Source organism: Puntigrus tetrazona, chromosome 19, assembly GCF_018831695.1.
Source record: "Puntigrus tetrazona isolate hp1 chromosome 19, ASM1883169v1, whole genome shotgun sequence".
Lineage (NCBI taxonomy): Eukaryota > Metazoa > Chordata > Actinopteri > Cypriniformes > Cyprinidae > Puntigrus > Puntigrus tetrazona.
The window spans coordinates 16368710-16388126 of NC_056717.1; the positions used below are offsets into that span (position 1 = coordinate 16368710).

The 19417-nt window shown below is 37.9% G+C and overlaps 1 long non-coding RNA gene across 2 annotated transcripts in view; it reads left to right on the plus strand.

The window, feature by feature from the left end:
* The first annotated feature begins 223 nt into the window (after window positions 1-223).
* The window catches only part of LOC122323493, a 47147-nt gene continuing 27953 nt past the window's right edge, over window positions 224-19417 (plus strand). Inside the window, exons 1-5 of one of the 2 annotated variants that reach the window (XR_006247016.1) lie at window positions 224-305; window positions 954-1005; window positions 1109-1263; window positions 2116-2272; window positions 2966-3061. This is a non-coding gene — a long non-coding RNA (uncharacterized LOC122323493). Of the gene's footprint in view, window positions 306-562; window positions 600-953; window positions 1006-1108; window positions 1264-2115; window positions 2273-2965; window positions 3062-19417 lie in introns of those variants that run through there. The other variant, XR_006247017.1, reaches the window with a different exon arrangement.

Sequence of the window (19417 nt, forward strand, 5' to 3'; positions counted from 1 at the left end):
GCAAACACCTTGATAGCAATTGCCACTTGGTTATACATTTACACTGTAACAAATTGCTGTAGTTTTTACAGCGAAATTATACAGAAATTTACTGTTTTCCCATTTTACAATTTATTAATGTAATTTGCAATGCATTATGGGTTACACGGGGTTTTACAAGCGTTAACTGTATCGTTCACTCTTATTAATCACTGTAATTAATTGTGCATTATGGTGTTGCGCGGGCTGATAAGGTTTGAAATCTGGTGGACTGCAGCACGACAACAGCTGAAGATAAACGGCATGATTCGGTCCATTTTTTTCTGGTAAGTTCACTTAAATTGACGTCTATAATTATTAATTGTTTAACTCAATGTTGTTTAATTCATATTTTGAACAGAACTCAAAACAAAGTAGCCTACGCGTTTATCGGGACATTTATCTTAGAGGGATTTCACGTAAAAAGTTCTTGATTACGGCGATATTCCCCTAAACGTTACGTTTAGCCATTTTGTAAACGACACGTCGTTAACTATATTTATAACGTTACGTTATATTGTTTCAGGCGAGGAGATGTGTTGCGCGCAATTCCAGGTGGAGAAAGTAGCGAAAGCTAAAGGGTAAATAAATCGTTATCGTCATGCTAATGTTGCTATATGCTAGTTTTATTCGCCATTGGTCTCGATAGAGCAGGCACAGCATATCGATCTAAGTGCGTTTGAGACTAAACTATAACGTTTGACGTAAGTGCTACTCAAACATTACGTTTATTTTAAATATGTCGTCGCCTTAACTAACTTTTTAAAATCTTTTTTTCATCCTTTTGATTCTGTCACACTTCAAAAACTAAAGCACTCATTCTTCAGACACATTTGAGTCATGTGCAGTGCATTTTTATTATACATTTTTGTTATGAGGTTATATTTTAAAATCCCCCCTTTTCCCAATAGTATTTATAATTTTATTTCTTGTAGGTGTCAGAAAGGAGTTTTACACTTCCAAACTCTCTGTGACTGATTGTCTTAGGTAATGTGCAATGATCAAAAATCTGTAAATTATTTAATAAACTTGGCCTGTTGTAATTTTAGCTTGCATTTTTTATAACATGTTACTGATGTTGTTCATTTAGGCGAAATTCTCACTGCAACCCATTGGATGCTGAGTATAGAGAGCCAAGTGTTCATGAATCCGCACCCCAGCTTTGTGGCACTATTTTTGCTGCTTTGTTTTCATCATACCACATCTTCAATCTGAGGCATCCTGCACATTTGAATTTATCCAAAGGTAAAGATTTACTTAAATATGCGTATGTGTATTCATATTACTTAAAGGGATAGTTCACCCAAAATCCATGCATTGTTTTAAGTTAAATATGCATATTTCAAACATAATTAACAGTTTTTTCTTGTGACTGCTGACAGTTGAATCCGGAAGCCGATAGGGTGGATGATGTATCATGTATGGGTCGCGCGCGATTCTGGGAAATGTAGGAATGTAGTTTTCTTATTTTAGCAAAGGAAAACCAGTCTCCCATTGGCTTACATCAGAATCGTCCAAAGTTTTTCTTTCATAAATCATTTTGTGTTTCTAATTCATGAATGGCGTTTTTGTTTCGCTCTCTCTATGCACTCTTCACTAATCACGCGACCCATAAGTGATACATCATCCAATTATTATGTTTGAAATATGGATTTTTTTTTACAAAAACTCAGGAGGCCTTTATTCACCCGCCGTGCGTTTTACTACAAATATGTGCACTACTTTTTGCATGGAAAGAACTTCATTTAATAATTAGCAATCATAACGACACCATAGCACCATACTCTATGCTCTTCTGTTGCAGCTACAATGGAAAGATATGTCTTTTTGAATTCAAACAGAGTATCCTTCCATTGTAGCTGACACAGAAAGACGGTAACGGTATGTGCTTCCAGCGCATACTCTACAAAATGGCACTAAAGTGACTTTACAATACAATTCCATTTTGGGGTGGAGTATCTCTTTAATTTAATAAAGTGACAAGAATACTTTTGTTAACCAAAAAAGAAGTAGCAGCCTTATTCAGCATTTTCTTCTCTTTCGTGTCAATCTCTGATGCCCTAGCCCTAATTGTTTGTCTGACTAATGTTTGTACAGATATTTTGTCGGAATCAACCCACACACTGGCAACCAAGACCGACACATCTAAGTTTGGAACAAAAAAAGTGTGAACGTCTCAGAGAAGAGGAACAACAGTCAGTCCTCATGTATGTTCTCTTCTCAGAAGGCGAGTGGACTTTGATTGGTTGAGCATGTAAGTTTACACATGTATCAAAACTACACCTACAGGAGTTACAGTTTGTAGTTGTTTTGTAACAGCGATTTTTGCTGGGTCTTTCTGTTGAAAAGGTAAAAGGATGCTACCAGTGTCTTCTGAAGTGATGTGTTTTCAGTTTTAATTAATTGTTTTCTTTGAATTTGGGTTTGCTTATTTTTAAAAAATCTTTCTTTCAATGCATTCACATCAAAATAATGGTATAATGGTAAATAATGTTATAAATGGTATAAAATAAATGGTATAAATAATAAAGAGCAGAGTACAATTTACAGTTAAAATAGTTATTTACAGGAAAATGTTACAGCAACATCTTGGCTTTTGTTGAATTTACATGATTTTGTTGCCAGGCAAGTACTGTAATTTAGCGTAACTACTAGAAAAAAGTGTAATGCATTTTTACAAGTTTAATCTTATAATCCTGTAATAAAAACTAAAAATGTCTGTATTCTGAAAACTTTAATTTATTGTAAATTGCTTAGCAGTATTATACTGTAATCAATTTTACAGGTGTTTATTGGCAACTTTTTTGCCAGTAAATTATTTTAAATTCTACAGTGCGTTTTTTTTTTTTTTACAGTGTATATGTAATGCAAAATATGTCTAATTTTTGGCACCATGATGAACCTTTTTCATTTCTGGCTAAGTAATCGTCCTCTTTCCTGTCCATAGAGTCATCCATGGCAATGCTTTGAGAATCCTTCCCGGCGTTCCCCATGACTTCAGCGGAGCATCGCTCAGCGCCGTGATGGCCCTATTCACACTCAGGTATGCCCGGCATGTACTCGAGATTCATAAACATTTTCACCGTTAGCAATTTTTATTCCTCAAAAGCACACGTCCCATAACTGTCACAGACAGATGCTTGCTTGGAATGATGTATGAATGCTCGGGATGACATGGCTGGCTGCTTTGAGCGGCAATGTTTAGAGTCTATTAATTTTACAGTGCTGTTTGGAATTATCCATCTGTTTAAAGGTTAACTGCCTTCTTGCTTGTGAAGAGTACATTTCTCACACACACTCAAGCTTAACACACGTAAGAACATTACCATCATCGCCCTACGCAAGTTTTACCGCAGTACACTGTGCACGTCAAGCGGCAAAGCCCATTAAAGTGGTATCGGGCGGCGCGACTCTCTCCGCTACTTTAACGGGCCTGCTCGGATGTACACTTCCGTATGAGATGTATTATCGGGCAAACAATCCACTTAATGCCCAAAGTGAAGTGAAGAGGCGTTTTTACAAGTCTGTAGATGAGCCTCGCTTTCATGGGCGCTGTCCGTACTCTGATTTAGCACGGTAGCCTGCCACTTGACTGTCAGTCGGCCAGAGTAATCTCTCCCCGTCAGCTGCCAGCGAGGGTGAAGTTCATCTTTGCAATAACGTTAAATGCACTGGCGCTTCATCCTTCATGAATATGAATGGCTATATAAATAGGAAAGTTGAAGAGCAGATAGATCGGGTGGCTGTCACTTCAAACTTCCTAATCATCTCCGCTAAAAGCATGCCTTGCCAAGCAACGCGAGTCAGCGGGACTTGACACAAACCTTGGGTAGGTAGCGCTGTTTTGGTTTGTTTTTTACCACGCAACCTATCAAATGTATCTCCCTCTCGAGATTCTCATGGGACGGGTGTATCAGCTGCAACACGCTATGGCGGCCGATTACAAGACGTGTCTTATCTTTGATAATGCACTGCGTGGTCTCCTGAGGGTTTGCACCTACTGTGAAGCACATAACGATTCCTAATTCATTGTAACTCAAAATAATAACCGTTGAAGCTTACTGCTTGTAGGAAAATGAGGTGAAATTGATATGAATAATTATTTAGGTACATCAGCGGAGATCGCTAGTATGCCGCTTTTAAAGGAACAATTCACACAAATATGAAAATTCTGTCATCATTTATTCACCATCATGTTGTTTCAATCTGTATTATTTTTTTCTAAATCCCAGAAAATATATATATATATTTTTTTAAATGCAGTTTCTTCTGAAGCCAAACCCATGGAAGCTTATTTCTGCCATGGAATTAGAAATAAATAAATAATAATAATAATAATAATAATAATAAGGATGATATAGGCACACATTATCTTCTAGACAGATTTGTAATATCTGTAGATGATTGGTACTTTTTAATTATTGCAGTTATGGTGAAAATTGAGGTTTTTTTTTTAATTCTTACAGCCACTTTCTACATTTTTGGCTGTTTAAAATTCTAAAATAAGTTTAGCAATCTTTTGCTGCATATCAGAAATACATTCTTTGGTTTTAATCCTTGTGATCAGTGATTAATAGAAGCTTTTATGTTCCTGTTATTTATAATCTTGTAAAACAGGAAGCCAAGGCTGGACAATTTCATGTTTCTAGTCAGCTTGGTTTGATGATAATGCAAATTTGAATGGGAATACACTTCAGAGATGTATTAATCATTAGAATTTCTAAGGCTACCAATAATTGCGGCCATAGTGTGCTAGAGAAAAATTAAAGGTTAGACGGATAAACGGATAAACAATGCAGGCTTATTTTCCCAGCGTTTGATCATATTTACAAAGGGTATGAATCATTTTGAGCACAACTGTATATAAACATAATTGAGACTTTTTATAGCACAATTCTGGCCCTTTTTTTTAGAAGTTATATATATATCTCTTTTGAGAATAAAGTCAGAATTGTAACAAAAAGTTTCAATTGCTAGTTCTAATGGGTAAGTTAAACTCAAAAAATCAAATCCATAAACAGATCATTGACAATGATTACATGTGCACCAATAATGTGGTTACTTCCACAGAATTCAAATCGTCATATGCTACATATATTGCTACAGTTATTGAGACTAATCATATCAATTTGCTCAGAGTATTGTGTTTACGTTAATTTATTTGCAATATCACCTACTCTAAATCTCATGGCATCATAAGGGTGTATGTAAACAAAGTCATTCAGACAGTTCTTTGATGTTGTTGTGAACTTGATTAAATGATTCATTAAAAAGACATGCTTGAGGGCCAATGTGAAGATTTCAGTATATGATCAATTTCATCACACAAATCTGTTGAATGGCTTCAGAAGGCTAAATAAAGTGCATGAGTCATATTGATATCTTTTTTTTTTCCTTCTCTCTGGTCTGACGCATGCTTCATAGTATCAAAAGGGGGTCCAAAAGCAAAAAATTCTCAAAAGCAAACAATAAGCAGTGATTCATTTTTTAATGAATTGTGAAAATGTGTGATGCTGTGAGTCCAGACCATTTAAGTGTATACGGTGTGGTTTCAAAAACTTAGCTATAAATGAACAGTCCTTATAAATGGCTGTTGAGATCATATTCTCGCTTGAAGTGGAGCAGAAAGTTGGACTCAGAAACAGTATTCGATATGTAATGACTTAACAAGTGGATGGTGCTTTTGTATCCATTTTGAAGCTTCACCGTTCCCCTTTCAGTAAAAACTGCGACCAGTACAATTCTTCAAAATCCTTCTTTTTGTGTTTCCCAAAAAGTCATAGAGGTTTGGAACAGCGTGAGGCTGAGTAAATGATGTTAGTATGTTCATTTTTTGGACGATCTGCTCCTTTAAGGCACCTTTCATTCCACCTCTTTGCGGTCTGCTACTGTTTCTATTGACACCCTTTGAAAAACAACAACCACAAGGCAAGTTGTCAATCATGCTCTCTCTTCGCTCTCTGGAGTTGGAGAGGGAGATCTAGCTCTATCTGAAAGCTGTCTCAGACACTACGGTCTCTACTCCGGGGCTGACACGTCCCCATGCTGTTCCCTGTCACCTCGCGCACACACACACGCACACACACACCAACCAGAACATGTGACACAGAGTGCGACTTCTTCCACACACACACTGAGTTAATTCCCACCTGCGTATGTTTCTTCTTCCACATTCAGCTGGTGTTAACCAAACCCATGGATGACAGAGAAAGCAGAGAGGGAGATGACAAAATAAAAAAAGAAAGGGAAAATTGAGCTTCAGCACATGCCAAAGCCGGGGCTGCCAGTCAGCGACACGTATTTTGACAATCATAGGCTGTCATCACTCTGTGATCAGAACTGCCAGTGGTGAGACAGTTGGGAGACGAGCCGAGGACTGGCAATCCTCACCTTCCTCCCCATACAGCACTGCCGGGAGAGTCACTTTTGTTATTTATACACACACACACACCACTGTGTTGGAAGGCAGCAAATCAAACATGTCAGAAGAGCCATGTGCCACCCAGAGTGAGCGTTACAGACATACTGAGGCGCAAGGAGTTTAGAAGAGTGTTTTGTCCTTACAAATGTCTTGTGCAGAAATCTGTCCGTCAGTGCGTGCGCGCTTCGAAGTAGTTTTTCTTTTTATTGAAGTTTTTAAAAATGTGACTGATCAGACGGCGGCATTGTCTGAAGTTTTGCCCCTCTGAGAACTGTGGGATTTCTGTGTGGCACTAGCAACCCCAAGGTCATCCGTCTGATTTCCAGGAAATACATCAACTAATAAAAATGCGCGTGGTGCAAGTTATTTTGGATTTAAATGCATCTGCCAAACTGCGAAACAAATAAATTCTTAAAAACCCGGTATACAAGTTTGGTACACGGAATTTACATAGTATTAAATGATTACCATATTTATTTTGGATGGTATTTAAGTTTCTTATCTTTCTGTTAGTGTATGAAGGAAATACATTTCATGAACGTTCTAAATAATGCCTCTTTTCCACAAATGCCTAGTTCTTCTTTCCTGAAGGCTCTAGATGGCACAGAATGGGTCTTAAAGGATTAGATCACAACAAAATGAAAATTCCGTGATTAATTATTCACCCTCATGTTGTTCCAAACCTGTAAGACCTTCGTTCATCTTCAGAACACAAATGAAGATATTTTTTATGAAATCGGAGCGCGTACCCTCCAAAACAACAATACAACTGAAAAGATCCAGAAACATAGTAAATGCATTAGTAAAACAGGATGTGACATCAGTAGCTCCACTTCAGTTGTGCAGTGCTGCAGGAAAACTTTTTTTTGCTCAAAGAAAACAATTTTCACAACGCACAAAACATCATTTTCATTTTGGGGTGAACTAACCCATTAACGTAACAGATGATATTCACAGCGTTAAGCAAAGTTTGGAGTTGGTAAGATTTTTTTTATGTTTAAAGTTTGCTTATGTTAACCAAGCTGGAATTTATTAAAAAAAAACAACATTTATATAATAAAATATTGTATTATCACAGACAACGAAGCATTGCAGTCATTAATGATTTGCTTGGTTTTCTCTATATTTTGTGTGGTTCATTAGACATGAAGTCATGTGCCTCAGAAACCTGTCTGAAGCCTGATCCTGTAAGACAGTGTCCTTTTTTTTTATTGCTAGAGAAGGTTGCAGAATTTGCTTACAAGTACATCAGTTATGACTCTCTCTAATCGTAATAGTCTTACGCATAGCAAAGATGAAAGAAACCCAGACCAGGTGACGATCACGTGACCTCCTGCTCATTGGTGCGCAGATCTGTCCATAAATCACTCGGTGCATTCAAAGCTTCATTCAAACTATCCAGATTTACAATCCAAATTTACCACAGCTGGGTGTACCAGGAGATTAGTAAAATCAGAAAGTGATGTCTTCTGACGGAGCCGTGGTCCACATATCACGAGTTACAAAAGCTATTCTGTTACACCGCTGTGGCTTTAGCGTGACGCGAGTTTATATCGTTGGTAATTAGCATTAGCCAAAACATTTTGACTATGTGTTTATGTGTTATGAATTTTAACCGAGGTGGGAGAAGATTCCTGTGTTGTTAACCCCAGCAGTGACGGGGTTAATTTGAACAGTCTGCCCATGAAGCTGCGGGGCAGGGGAGCAGCTTTTTGATCTGAGTGATGGACAGACATTCAACAGCACCAGGGCACAGCATGTAACGAGAGAGAGAAAGATAGAGGGGGAAGACGTACAGCATGGCATCTTGTCCATCTTCTGATGTTCCAGCGCTCTGTCTGCCGAGTGTTGTGTGAGATTGTCGGTGTGTGATTTTTCTCTCTGGAGAGCAGGTGGAAAGGAAGAGGGGGCAGGGGAGGGGGGGGATGCCGCACCAGCCCGTTCTGTGCAACCATGTGAACAGAGCCCTATCCCAAAATGAGCCTAAAGTGGTCATTACATTACAGAGAGAGCGGCAGTAAAGCAGTGGGAATAAAACAAGGCAAATCTAATGTAGTGCTGCTCACACTAGAGGCTTGCTAAGAGGTCTCTTCATTTTTTAAATAGTTTTCGGGGCCAAATTTGAATCGTTTGCTTGTAGACGCACGCCTCTCAGTTCTCTCAAAAAATTATTTCCGAGGGTTATTAGAGTATGCGACGAGAATATTGCTCTTAAAATTTGCTTTTGTTAATCAAAAGGTGTGTCCCAATGCCTATAAAATGACACGGAGGCAAAAATAGTGCGAAAAGTAGTGTGTTCATAATAAAGAGAACATGAAGAAGTGCACTTCAAGTACACAGATGACGCACTTATTTAACCGAAAAAAGGACATTTTGTCTACTGAACATCACCTGCTTTCCTTAAATAGCAGAAGGGGAGAGGCTGTGGTGGATGTCAAAATAACCTTCTACAGTTCATACACTGGAGGATTGAGTACATATACTACAAGTTTAGTAAAAGTGCATGGTGTCAATTTTGCCATGTGCGACACAACTGTACTATCCAGCTGCTAGTTAATCAAACTTAACCTTAATGATAAAATTCTATCTTTATATTTATATTTATTTGATCTGATCTTTATATTCTTTCACAGTCTTTGACATTCTGTTGCTTTGGATCAAAGCATGTCTTAAATGAATGAATGAATGTAATTTCTGTAGGTATAAAAGCGTGTATGATGCACTTGAAATGTTAAACTTAAAAATAGCCTTTTGTCTTACAGTTCTGTCTTTTTCATAGAAAAGTTTAGTGCTGGATAGCCGGCGAGAGAGATGTGGGAAGGAGACCTACATGACCTACAGTAGGCCAGAATCGAACCCAGGCCACCATGAGCCAGCAGCGTATATGTGTCGTGGGCAAGCATGCTACTTATTCGTGACACTGGCAGGTCAGTCTGTGATATTTACATCCTATACTGCTCACGGATCCTTAATGCATGTAAACAGAACACAGAAGTGTGACAGCGGCTGTTAAAGATGATCCTGAAAGGATTTCACGGTGAAGTAGTAACTTAACAACGCTATTTTATCACTACTCTAAAGTGGCTTTGAGGTACAAATTGTGTTTTTTTTTTTTGTGGGCGCTACTCCAGTGACAAGCTATTGTACCGAGCTGTTACAGTAACTGCAAAAGCTACAGTAATAACTCTATAATTGCTCTTGCATACATGCCACCGATAATGGATGATCATCACTGCAGTAATTGAAATAAACTGCAAATGTCATTTAAGTTAGGTTTTTTTTTTTTTTTTAGTTTTTATGTGGAGTAATATTAATCAAAGCTGTCTTTTCACATCTGGCTCACTGGGCAGTTCGAAACAGATGTTTGAGGATCTTCCGTTTGAATCCCTTTTGTTTTGGTTAATAATCAGAATCATCTGTTTTGTAAACAGTGTGACCTGTATGGCCTTGATTAGCGTCGGAGAAGCAGGAAATCTGATCCCAGGTCAGATATATTAAGCTGTGAATGAGTGGAGTGCTTCTAATTACCGCAGGTGTGATTTAATGCATTTAGTCTGCGTGATATTGTGTGTCAACAGCATTACTCAGTGAAGGTATAGACAATGTTTAGTCACTCCGTCTGACAATAACGAGGGATTTTAATTAACAGCCTGTCTTATTATCCTCTCACATTGAACAACATATCATCAGAAATGGAAAGAAACACAGCTGACTTCAAGGGCTGTCTCAATTTGTACACGGTAATTAAAATCAAATGACAATTTCATTTGACTGTTTAATTGCTCGTTTAGAACAAACCTCGCAGAAATGCATGCAGGTATGTACAATGGCGTGTAAACACAAATATAGGCACGGTACCTGTTTTGCATGAGCGTATGCGTACAGACACACACACACACACACACACACACAAACACACACACGAGACTGACTCACATTCCGCTACATGCCGTCTGCTTTTCAACTTTGATGCAACTTAAGAAGAAATCACCTCCCACTTCTTTCTCTCGCCGTTTCATATAGGTGGTGTGAACGCTTTTTAATGCAATAAGAGAATATGAAAAAAAAAAAAAGTCTGTCAGTAGTCGACGCTGGGATGTGTGCTTGTCACTGCGTGTTTATCGAAAACAAGTGCCTATCTCGTCTCAATGTCTAATTAAAGGGATAGATTCTCACAACAATAAATGAATATGCAGATGAGTCTTGCGTCTGGTGCTAATTTCATGAAGCGACGATAACGAGGCCGAGTTAATCTCCTCTCTTTTAACCCTGATTTAGTTGATCCACCATAACAAACAAACAGGAATAATAATCCTATTATTGTCTTAATAGCACATTTTGTTCTGAGAAGTCTTTCTGAAGACGGAGCTTTGAGGTAATGCTGCCTTTATTGAAACAAACAAAACTCAAAAATCAATTTTCATTCATGCTTTGTGTCTCGCTTTTTGCTCCTTACGATATCTTTACGTCTCCCGTTGGTTTATATATTTATTTATTCCTATCCTCTTCTCTTCTCAGCCCTCTGTTTTTACTGTCTGCCAGGGTTTTTTTTTTCTCTCTGCTGGTCGAATAATGATAATGAACAATACAAGCCCAGGTTGGAATTAACAATAAGGAGCTTATAGTCTTCCAATGTCACATGCATTTACCACTTGCCATTCAACATTACAGTTGTATAGTTTTTACCTGGATGTTTGTTTCAGTGAATCATTCACAGACGACTTTAAGCTCTCTGGATGTGGAGTTGTGGTGTTTGTCCTTTGTCTGGGTTGTTTTTGTCTGTTTTATGCCCATGACAATTTTCAAAGTCAGCATTAAATTAAATTGATGTTTACTTTAATACGCATTCTTGGTCGGCTGTGAATGATGAAAGTGAATAAAAATATATGTTTGTCATTCTTCATCAAGCTGTAAATATATTATACTCGTATATGAATGCGTACGCGAGTGTGTGTATGTGTAGAATGTAAAAGTGTAATATACAACTTTGTTTCTTACCCAAAAATGTATATGATTTTTAAAAACCAAAAAACATAAATAAATTGAAAAAAATTATATATATATATATATATATATATATATATATATATATATATATATATATATATATATATATATATATATATATAATAAAAATACATTTAACCCATATTATTGTTGTACATACAATATTTTAATTAGAATATTTTGTAAAAAGAAAAAATATATATACATAAATGTAAAACTACAATTGGCTCTAGAATCACAGGGGCCACATACTCCCTCGGTTTGAATGAGTACGGTGCTTCTGGGCGACTGCAAGGACTGACGAGTGCCAGTGTGACAGCGTTGCAGGTGTGAGAGAGGGTTGGCATTTTGAAGGGCACAGTGGGTGAGGCGGGAGAGCAGCCAGGACTCGCAGAGAAAGGCAAAGTGGCACACAGTGCAAGGCTGGGTGGACAGAACAGCACTTCCTTTGCGAGCGACAAGGGAAGGGGCGCTGGCACACAGATAGTACAGGGTATTTATAGAATGCAGGGAAGATGGTGCCATAGCAGACGCTGCTTACTAACATATGGACTGATCTGTTATAGATCAGGGGAGAAAAAAAACGTAAGTATTTTAGAAGACGATTGGGCTTATTTGAGCTAAACAAAGCTCTGCTGTGTAACTTTGCATATTTTTTAGCTGTACCATTTGAGATGATGCATTCTGCTCTTGTTGTTACAAACGGAGCAATAGAAAAAATTATATTCAGTCCTAATTTGTGTCGATCAGTTCATCAAATGAAACGGCTTCATTCTAGTCTTTTATTAACAAAGCTAAAAACACAGAAATTTTAGCATTTGAATATGAAAATACATTTAAAACAAATTTCCCATTTCCATTGTTCAACCAACAGGTGGTCAGTTTCTTGCGGTAGTGCCTTATTCATAATTAAAAAAATAAACCATAAGATAAGATTGCGAAATATAGTCTCAATGACAATCAGTATTATGCTAGTATTATTTATATACAATAAAAAAAAATTATTTTAGGTTTAGTAATGTTGTTTATATACAGTGGTCAACGTTTGAAGTAGATCAAAACCTTTAATTAAATTTGCATTCTTGTGCAACTTTAATGAACTTTTATGATCCACTTCAAATATATATTTCTATATAGCCTTATTTTAATTGTAGTTTGAGTAATTTTACTACTTCAACTTGATCTATTTGATATTACAAAAATGATCTATTTCAGCTAGTTGCCAAATCAGCATTTCTAATTTCCATTCAAGTTTTTACTTTACTGTATATTTCATTAGTTTTGGTTAATCATAACAACGCTGATGACAGGATGCAAAGTTAAAATGGGAAACAAATTAACATTAAGTTAAAAAGTCACATTTGGGAGTTGCAGTTATGAGAAATTAAGTATTATTGTCTGCTTATTTGTCTAAGGCAAAAAAGTGCTTTCTTTCATCCGAACCTCAGTCCGTTAGTCATTAAACTGAAAAGTTGTACACAAGAGTTTTATCACTGAAACAAAGTACACAGTCAATCGATGGTGAATGTGAATGATCAGAATGTGCTGTCAGTTTGAGCGTCTGTAAGTGGGTCAGAGGGTGGGTCTGTGTATCACATTCGGGGGGCATGGGTGGGGTTTGGAGGGGGTTGATGAGGGGGTAACTCAGGCCTAAAGGCAAATCTCATATCAACATCCACAGTAATAACATCTCCTAATTACCATAATAGCCCAGCTTATCTGATGCGTTTAATTATGTGGGCATGTCTGCTATCCATTTCAAGAGGATGTGTGGCATCAGTGGGCACGCATGCTATCCGGCTCCGTCTGACTTTAGTGCTAAAACATACTGCTATCGAAAACCACGACACATCCCCCATTTTACAGCAGTCCAAAGGCATTTATATAAAATGTACATCAATTATGACAGCCTGGACCAACACATGGCGCTAAGAATGAAGTGGATGTTGAATTGCATTGAGCCTTTTCCATACGCAGCATGGGTGTACAATAATAGCCCGGCCTTCAGGCGAGGAAATATAGCATATGACTTGTCTCTTGATTCCTGAGGGCTACATTAGCTGTTATCAATCTCTTTTGAAAGCCTTTATTTGCAGATATCCTTAAGCCCTGTGCAATGATTTACATGGCGTAGCAGCGCAGGAGATTGTTCCTGAATGATAGCCTGTGGTAGGTCTTCCAGTCGTCCTTAGGACATGACCATCGACACATTAAAATGGAAATCGTTCCTTTTTTTTCTCTCTCGAAGCATTGATGTCGAACATGTCCTAGTCTCTTCTCATTTTCAGCCCCCCGTCTCTCTCGTAGGTCATTCTCATTTTTGTGTCTTTTATAAACTGCGTATATCTAACACTTCTCACAAAGACAGTGCGCTTCTCGTTCTCCAGCCAGCTCTCGGAAACGCCTAAATGCTCGTTCTCTTTCTTCTTTCTAAATCTTTAATATCACCCTTTAATCTTCTTCATTAACAAATGTCTCTTAATTGTCAGAGTTGCTTCTCAGACATCAGATTTAGCGTAAGCCGATTGCAATAGCGGATGTTGTTGGACTAATTTGCTAGCATATTGAGAGTTGATGATCAGAGTAGGACAGGGCCCCTGGCTGGACATGGGATTGAAACTCTTTGATATGAGCAGCACCCTGCTGACAGGAATGTGGAAAAGCCATATGGACAGAGACCAGCCGAGTCCTTGGACAAACTGCAAAAACCCCACACTGACCGGGACCGGCTAGGAAGGGGAAGAACTGCTTATTCCCTCAGAGCTCGTATGTTTTGCACGACCTGCCCTGCGGGGTTTTGAACACGCAGATTTAATGAACGTTGCAATGATGTGTGTTTGCGAAATTACTCGAGAGTAAGTCTGGAATAAGAGGGGGAGACGAGCACAAACATGTGTTCACTTAAAGACTAGAAATTTCCATTCATCTGTGCAACAGTTTATGTTGCCAAGCCAATTAGCTAATGTTCAACCAGACAAATTTTGCTCTACAAAAATTACCATCATGGATTATTTATGGCCAAATGGTGAAATGATCTTACAGATTTTCTCTAAGGAGGAAGGAGAAAACCATTCTATAAAACAGCTAATATGTGACTGTGTTTTATATGAATCTTGTTGAAAGGACATTGGTTCTTTTGACTGTTTTAGAGGCTTTAAGATGTCTGTAATATATAATGCTGCTATTGTATTTAATATCTGGCATATCAACGTAATCACTCTCTGCAGGTTACTCCAGTAGGTTTGGACAAGTGTTTAGTATTTAATTAGTTAGTAGTCTTTTCCATAAAACCATTCACGTCTGATTCGTTAAGGAACAAAACATGTCATCAAATCGTTCATCATTCAAGCGATTTGTTAAAAAATTCAGTTATGTAAAAACCAACCTTGTCTTTTAAGTAAGTCTTTGAATCAATAAGTCAGCTTTTTCAACAAAAAAAAAACTTTTTATGAGGTTGTCAATGAATCATTCACTTAGGGGATTCGTTCAAAACAGTGATTCAGAAAGGCTGCTTTTGCTCTGTGTGTATCATTGTGTGTAAAATCTAAGATTTATTTCACTTTTTATGTCTTACTAAATAGTTACAATTTGTTTGAGTTATGTATACTCCAAATATACATTAGCTTGTGTGTGTGTGTGTGTGTGTGTATATATATATATATATATATATATATATATATATATATATATATATATATATATATATATATATAAAAATTGGCATAGTAAATGTCTTTGAAAATATCATATACATAATATTTTATGATATTTTCAAAGACACGATCACCATGCTGATAGGTTCTTACATACTGATAAAACGCATACCTTAAATGCACTGTAAGTTTCTTTGGATAAAAGCGTCTGCCAAAGAAATAAATGTAAATGTTCTTTTGACAAAACTACAACAAGAGCTAGAGCATTAAAATGCTCCATTAAAGGAACTCACAAGTAAAAATTGCTCGCTTGACAAAGCGAGCTGTCAAAAAGGACAACAACTCGAATCAATGACACTTTGAGAGGTCTGAAGAACGGACATGGCTGTGAGCGGAAAAAAAGCTAACATGCTAAAAATCCTGATACCTTTGACACCGACAGCCTCGGCCCCGAGGTGTTTTGCACAGCACTTTTATTGCTTTCTGTCCGGAGATGAAAAAACGGACAAGCAAAACATTTTGTAGGCCCGATGCTCGGATCTGATAACATTTCAGTCTTCACAAACACCCCAATTTCTCTCTCGCTCGCTCGCTCTTTCTCTCTCTCTCCCATCTTGTTCAGGATTAGATGATTCTACTTATCCTCCAGACATAGAGACAGAATAACATGTGAAAATTACAATACATCAAGTAGGAGTCATTACGGGAACTGCTCCCTTCCTTGTCTCACTTCAAAGTCTCGGCAATTTTCTGATCCATGTGACATTCACGCTCCTCCAGGGTCAAACAACATCTTGCAGCCTTCATAAAATGATTAAATATTTTAAACAGCTCGCATGCGTACCTCCGTGGCCCCCGGAGACTGATGCTGTTATCGTTTTTGTCAAAGCCACTTTCCATCTGCATTTGTCATTCCTGCTTCGCGCGTAGAAGTTATCAATCGGCTTGTCAGAATGCAAAATAACTGATGTTCTTTGGGCGGTATTGGATGGACTATCTCAGGCTTTTAATCAATGCATATTTTTTCCACTCTTCTTTCTTCGCTCCTTCCTCATTCTCTGCTCTTTAATATAAATGTTTAGAGTCCCAGGCGCCTGTAATGTATTTGCACAGAAAACGCTTTGACAGAAGCAGTAGTTATATTATCAAACATTACACCTTGGGGCTAAAAGAGTATCAGAGGCTTTCACGCACAGGCAATGCTGGGAATTACAGACATGAAGAGATGACTGCTGTACCCTCACTGTAAGGGATTGCCCCGGCTGTATATAAATCAGACGCGTTGAAAGCTAATCTTTCTCACTCACACATGTAGTGTATACTCTATTTATAGATTTGTCTTGCCTGAGAGAAGATTCCAGGCCATGTGAGGCCTTTATCAGTGGTAACAAGGTTGTTAATGTATCTGAATATGCTGTACATCCTCCATCTTGGCTCGGCATGCACCACTTGCATAAGGGCATGGCTAAATACAAGCCAACCGCATCCACATCTGTCTCCGCCGTGACATTATCTGACTAAATGGGGAATTTAAGGAAGGAGGAAGAGAGATGCACTGTTTTGAAACACCCAAACGGTGTTGCGGATGCTGCTTGGACACAAGCTAATCAAGTTGCGATACTCTTTTAAAACGGCTAACTACATTGATGCTACTGCTTATAAGGATACAGTATCTGTCAGAATTCTGCACCAGCAAAAACAACTTATTAAAACCACTCATGCAGGATGTAGATAAGTTTTTGTCTCCATCAAAACAGATTAAAGAAATGTAGCCTTACATGACTTGCTCATCAATGGACGCTCTGAAGCAAATGGGTGCCATCAGAATGAGAGTCAGAACAGCCGATAAAAACAGCACAAATATCCACAGTCTACCTATTAACATCTTGTGGTATGAAAAATGACCTGTATATATGTGCGTATATTTATATACACGCGCACACACACATACATTAGGATCATTTTGTCAATTCTCATTATGGTGGCACCCATTCGCTGCAGAAAATCCTTTGCTGAGCAATTGATATAATGCTGAATTTCTCCAAATCCATTCGGACTCATCTTGGATGGCCTGAGGGTTAGTAAATTTTCAGCAAAGTAAAATTTTTTCGTAGAACTACTAAAAAAAGAAGACACGTGATTGATTGATTGATTTATTTATTTTTATTAATCATTTATGTGAACAGTGATTTATTTATCTGCATGACCCCTGCGAATTAACTGATTCACTAAAATGAGGTGTAACAGATAGTATCTATTCATATCAAGTGAAATATGAAATCTGACAACTATTGTGTCGTAAATTGTGCTTCTTTAGTATTATAAAATGGTCTTATTTTTGTACCATAAATTGTCTACCTATTTCCCGGGTTGGTTTGTATAATGCATATGTTCATTCAAGAGTAAAAGGACAGATGATGCCTTTGAGAAAAAGATGATTGGCTCTTGTAGATGTACAGGGCAGGGCAGGTTGTGTTTCAGTTTATCCCATTTATTTTTATGTGAGTGGACCATTTTCTGCCTTTATGATGTGTCTGCGTTTAGTTACTCCCCAACAAGTTAATTCCAGGTAGTTTAAAATACATAAAAAAAAAGCATTTTTATAGATTGAGGACCTCACAAATTGGGTTCAGGGGCACTAAATCCAGGTGCCTTTTAGGTAATGAATCCACTAATGAGAGATCATCCCAGTATCCTGCTGTCTTTCTGTCTCTCTTCTGTCACACTCACAAGCACACAAATTTTTCTCTAACGGGCCATAGAGTAAATTAGCAGGTAGGGCTGCAGTGGCTGATTGAAACAAACTGGTGTTGATTGCTGATCAGTCAGCTGTGGAGCAGGATAAGAACATGAGCTAATGGAAAAGAGCAGAAATACCCCCAGTCTATCTGTCTTTCTCTATTTCTCTCTCCCCCAGGGCTGTGGTTATGCTATATGGTGTTAGAAATGAAAAAATAAAAGAAGCTGAAGATATCTGCATGATTGGTATGACAGTGATGGCAGCACTGAACGCATGAATTACCATTCTGGTCCTGGCTGGTTTAGGCTGGTTTAGTTGGTGAACTATCAGAACTGTACCAGCACAATTAAGGTCTTATAAAATATGTATTTATCCAGAAACTTAGTTAATAAATAAAATATTAAAATTCAGGGCGAATTAATTCATCTAAAAATACAGTAATTTGAAACGGTGAAATAAGATTACAATATTTTGTTGTATTTTAATATATTCTAAAACGCATTTAATTCTTGTGTTCAGGGTCACGTGGTGTTTCAGAAATCCTTTTAATATGTCCATTTGGAAATATCAAAAATATACGCATGAATATATATACACCTCTGATTTTTTTTTTTTTTTTTGAAAAAAAAATCTGGATTTTTTGAAAAATTTTGAGCGTTTTTAATTCATTTAAATTTGATTGTACTACTTAATACATTTTTTTTATTAACTAAATATCCTTAAGCTGTAACTGTATGCCTTACATTATTACATTATTTTGAGTTTTGATGTAAATGATTCTTTAAACCCAAATCAGTGCAAAGTCACTGGGCTAAACGGACTATAAAGACCCCAATATGATGGGCTAGCATTTTTGAACTTCTCTTTCGCCAGAGAAGGTGCTTTACCTCTGGAAAAACATCAGGGTTAAAGTTTATGCATTTCGTAGCAGCCTCCTCGAGTCATTAAGACAAACCATATCCAGAGAGAAGAAGAAACCTTCAAAATTGAAGTCATAAATTACAGACTCATGACCTGTACACAGAAAAGCAGCCATTTAGTCAACAGTGGGCTGTTAGCATGCTACGTAAGTCTGCCCTTAGCCCATTACCCAGACACCACCATTCCACTCCCTCTGTTCTCTCCGGTTGACAGCGCCTGTAAATTAGCAAAACAGTCATTTTTTTAATACCTTTGAACCTTCTGGCAACACTTTTCGATCAATTAGGAGGCAAAGCATTAATTCGCCACTCTGTGACTGGTGTCTGCTGGCGTCTTCTGCTCGTCATTGATCCTGGGAGTGATCTCTTTAACCTCAGAGTGATGGTAATGGCATTAGGAGATGAGACCATTACGACGCCTTCTTCCAGCTCTTCACCTCCGAGACAGGCAGAGGGCAGGGGCAAATGGGTGGGGCGTGGCCGGGGGGCTCGGGCGGACGAGTCGACGGGGGGCGCAGTCAGACACCCCTAGTCTCTCGGCTTGTTGCGCCGTATCTCCTCGGAGGCAATTTAAGTATAAATTAGAGTCGGCGAAGGCCTGGAGAAACACGCTGACAGCCACCCAACACTGAATAAATCACTTTTTATTGTGAGGAAA